A 4642-nucleotide genomic window follows, 5' to 3' on the forward strand; every position below is an offset into this window, starting at 1 on the left:
GGGCTGGTTTATAAACCCCAAAAGTTAATACTTTTTTTCCCTCTACCTTATAATTAATAAAAGCAATTATTATTATTATTTTGTGAGTTCTTTTCCCATGGCTTCCTTCTGAGCCCTGCATTTCTAAATTTAATTCTTGATTGAAAAATCAACCTCTGCTCCTAAGAAGAGACTTCTTACCACATGGAGTACTACAAAAATGCAACTGCATCATTGTCAAGAAAATAATCATTGATACCAGGTAATCATTCAGACCTGTTCAGCAGGCATTGCCGTTCTGGCAGGCTAATACTTTCTGTTCGTGTTTGCAAAGGATAGCTCCTCAAAAGCATCAACTTGTTATTTATTTACTTTTCCTAACATCTTTCCATGAGCAGAACCTTTTAAATTCCATCTGTTCTTATTACCTTGTCTTTCCGGTTACCCTGTTTGTTTTTCTCCTAACGATCCCTAAACCATTTACGTATGTTACTGGGCATTGTGTTTCATTTACTGTCTCTCTCACCTCTTCTTGGACTGCATTTTCTTTCCTTCCTATTGTTTCCCTGTCCGTCTCTCTCCCTTCTTGCTACTGTGCTGAACCACCCACTTCCAAGAGCCATCAGGCAGCCGTTCCTCAGCTGGGGTAGGATGAGGGCATCGAGGAAGGGACAGTAGGAGAGTCCAGCTGTGAAGGCAACTGACTGTCCAGGTTTTGCTTTTTGCTTCATCTCTGTCCTGGCTTGTGTCTTTGCACAACTCCATTTACCCCTGCCCGCTTTGTTTTCCTATCTGTAAAATTACAACAGGGGATTTGGCAAATAAAGGCAGAGGCATGAAAACTAATTACTATTATTATTTATGTCTTACTAATGCACAAGGCCTCAGACCCCTCAATGGCAATAATTCATTTTTTTTGTCTTATATAATGATTTACCTGAGAAGATCTAGGCTATTTCTTTCAGGCTTATCACATCTTAAAGATCAGACGTGGGCTCTAGTATCACGTCAGAGGTTAAGAGAGTTTAAGCACCAGCTTTCTTCAAGTATGACTAAAACTTCTGGCACTTCTGAATCAGCTGAAATACACTGATAGAGTGAACTGATGAAATCACTTGTGTATGAATGACCAGACCATGCTGTATGCACTTCAGGCCTGAACTTACGGCCCTAGCTCTGGGAACAAAGTGATGAGCTCAGAGTCTAGTCTTTGGGGTTGCGAAAATCGTCCTGTAATCCAAACATGAGTGAAAGTAGGAAGTGACAGCTGCCTGAGCACATAGTAGGCTGGAAATGTCCTACCTGGAGCTACGTTACGCACAGTCCTCTGTGCAGCCCTCTGGAGTTGGCCAGAGCGAGCAGTGCCAAAACAAATTTACAAACAAAAGGAGCAAAGAGCGCTGAACACAGGTGTGCTGCTGTTGGACAAGCTCAGGGCAGCTGGGCTGTTATTCCTCTACCAAAGAGAAGGAACCTGCTGCCATTTCTGCGGGAGAAGCTGTGAGGAAGGCAAGAGAGGATGATGTTGCCTCAGGCTCTTCAGGAAAGCATCTGAGCGTCGAAATGTGTCTCAGAAAGTCGATCTTGAAAGTTAAACCAAAAGAGAAGCTGAATTCCTGACTTTATTCCCCCCTGTTTCAAGGAGCCAAGGAACTTGATAGTCTCACCTGATTATAATTTTAAGCTACACAAAAACTTATAGGCAGAACTTGAGATGGTGATCTGTTTCAAACAGCAAAAAATTTGATACATCAATAAGTGAAAGTCAAAACCATCTAAATACAGCTTTAGAAAACAACCATCGCTGCTTCTGGGACACCTAGAGCAGTGATCCAAAATTGCAGAAAGGCTTCGTGTCTCAATCCTGGGGGAGACAGAGGAGAGATTCCACACCTCGTCTTCTGCTTGCTTAAGTTATCCTCTCTTGGGTATTGAAGCTTTGCAAAGGCAAACAGGAAGCATTGCCACGGAACTGAAAATCAGCGGAGCCCCTCGCTGCTGTAGCAGAAGGTGCATCTGTTTTTCTAGGGAAAGGACCTTCCCATTTTCAAAGTAGCAAAGTCATAATAGAGCCTCTCCAGTTCCTGTGACTCTGAAAGAAAACACCAGCAGAAGTCTTTGCAAAGACTATTTAAAGTGAGCATAATTCTGCATAGTTTTGGCTGATCTCAATACTCGTCTTACAGGAAGGGAATGGAAAATTGTACAGAAAGAGAATTAATGTTTGGACGATCTCCTATGTTTCACTAGGACATATTTGTATTTTTATAACAAATTTGTTGAGGATGATGAGGCAAAAGCTTTGTCATGTTGCAGTTAAATTTGGCAACAGAAACTAATGCATAGTTAGAAGTTGTGGGCAATTTAGTGAAGACATTTCATTCCCATTTTCTCTTCCCTTCATCAAAGCTTTCATGTGCTGAATGCTAGAATAACTGGTGTTTTCACCCTACCAAAATTTCCCACTGATCATTCTGCGCATTTGTGGTTCCATGCGAGGAGGAAAAAAGCTTCCTGCCATCTGTTCTGAATTAGATATCTTCTCCTATTATATTCCCCCACTTTATTGTTTTTGTTTTTATGAAACAGTAACTTAAATTCACAGTATTTGTACCCCTAAGAGTTTAGGCAATTCCCTTTATTTTTCACGCTGCGCTTATTAAGATACAGAAATAGTGCCCTGTTTTCAGTAGACAGATAACACTACCAAGCTTCATCTTTTTATCATTCATTACACCTTTCCCTAGCATGGTATTTTCCTTCTAATGACAAGAACCTGAAACAACATAATAAACTGGCTTTTATTAAAAATACTGTAATTTCGCGATCGCTTCCTTTTTAGCTGTTCAGCTGGCTTTTTAATTGCTTTATTACCAACATTTTCAGAGCGCTCCACATCACCTGCGCGTTTTGTGTCACATCAGCACGCTCTGCTAAATCCCATTAATTTTTCCCCTGCGCTGATAACCGCGCAAGGAGTGCGCTGCTTTTAGATATTTAAACTCGGCCGGCTGAGCCGCGGCAGCTCCATCGGCTACCGAGTGAAATCCACTTGCTGCTCGTGTTTCCCCACGTCGCGCACGGCCGGCTGTGAGATGCAGCCCGGGTTAAGGAACCGGTTGATTCCCCAGCAAAACCGCTGCAGAACGCCCGGTATGAGCGTTTGCTTTAAACCCCGGATTAGTGGAGCTGTTCTCAAAAACAACAACAACAACAACAACAAACAAACCCACACAAGAAACAAACCCCAAAACTCGTTATTTCGCCGTTTTACCGGGGCTTGCCAGAGTTACCGGACGTTACCCGGCGCTGAAGACTTCAGGCAGGAGAGGGTTCCCCCTTTGCTGACTTCCCCTCCCCCTCCCGGAGCGCGGGCAGGTGACGGCGGGTGCGGCACGCGCGCGGGGTCCCGTGACGCCGCCCGCGGGCTCCGAGCCCGGTCCCGCCGCGCGCGCGCCCAGCTGAGCGCCGCGTGACGGCGGCGGTGGCGCCAGCAGGTGTCCCCGCGCTGCTGCCGGGACACCCCCTCTCCCCCCGCGCCTTTCCCCCGGTGGGTGACCCCGGCCGGCCCTGGCCCGGCTCCCGGGCGGGGAGAGCTGCGCTGTAACGAAGAGCAGCCGCCCCGGGTGACCGGTTTACCGTCTCGTCCTCAGAGTAGGGTAGTAAACTCAGAGGCGCCGCACTGCAACTTGCGGGAGAAGGGGCGGAGACGAGACTTAAACGCCCCGTTAAGCAGCAGCTGCCGAGACAGCCCGGCTCCGGGGCACAGCGCTCCTCCGGGCGGCCGCCGTTAGCGACGGCACACGCTGGGCACCCGGAATCCCGCTCCCCCGACGCGTGGGGCCGCCGGGGCTGGAGGGTGGGAGGAGTATTGTAGCTGCTGTGGGGCTGCCGGGCCCCGCTGCTTGGCCTACGCGCCCCGCGGGAGGAGCGGGCCCGGCTGAGGCTTTTGCGGGACGGAGCGGCACCGCCGGGTGCGGGCAGCGATTCCGCTTCCCGGAAACCCGGTGCCGGAGGCTTTTACTTTCCGTGGGGTTTTTCCCGGGGAGGTGGGAGGAGGTGTGTGTGTGTGTGTGTGTGTGTAGGGGGGGAATCCCCTCGGGCCGCGGCCCCGTGCTCCCAGCCCGCCAGGAACGGGCGCCAGCGACCGACCCGCGCCCGTCACGCGCTCCCGCCGTCACCGGCCAGGCCGCGAGCCGCCCGGCATCCCCCGCTCTCCGCGGGGGCGGGGCCGGCCCGTCACCTGACGGCGCCTACGCCGCGCGCGCGGCCCCGCCCCCCCAGCGCGTGCGGACGGCAAACAAACGGCCGTGCCGCCGTGCGCGCGCCTTCTTATTTTTTATTTTTTTCTTAATTTCCCCCCTCCGCCTCCTTGGGCTATAAATAGGTCGCGCCGTGCGTGTGTCACGTTCCCATTACGTACGCCTTACGCTGACGCACGGGGGCGGTGCGCTCCGTGACGTCAGCACGTATCCGGCCAATCTATAAATAAACTTCCGGCGGCCGGTGCCAGGGGCGGGCGGGCGCAGGCCGCGGCGGAGCTGCCGAGCGCGCTCCCCGGGGAGCGACCGGCCTCGTTGCCGTAGCGACCACAGCCTCGTTTCCTCGAGCGGCTGCTGGGCGGTGCCGTGGGGGGGTCTGGGCCTGGAACTGCCTTCCCTTT

At 51.1% G+C, this 4642-nt stretch overlaps 1 long non-coding RNA gene across 1 annotated transcript; it reads right to left on the reverse strand.

The window, feature by feature from the left end:
- Positions 1–1637: 1637 nt before the first annotated feature.
- Positions 1638–4358, reverse strand: LOC110364193 (uncharacterized). Its single transcript, XR_002422800.2, has 2 exons — positions 3254–4358; positions 1638–2071 (listed from the first exon to the last, which is right to left on the reverse strand). It is a non-coding gene; the product is annotated as an uncharacterized LOC110364193 (long non-coding RNA).
- Positions 4359–4642: the final 284 nt, after the last annotated feature.

Source organism: Columba livia, chromosome 2, assembly GCF_036013475.1.
Source record: "Columba livia isolate bColLiv1 breed racing homer chromosome 2, bColLiv1.pat.W.v2, whole genome shotgun sequence".
Classification (NCBI taxonomy): domain Eukaryota; kingdom Metazoa; phylum Chordata; class Aves; order Columbiformes; family Columbidae; genus Columba; species Columba livia.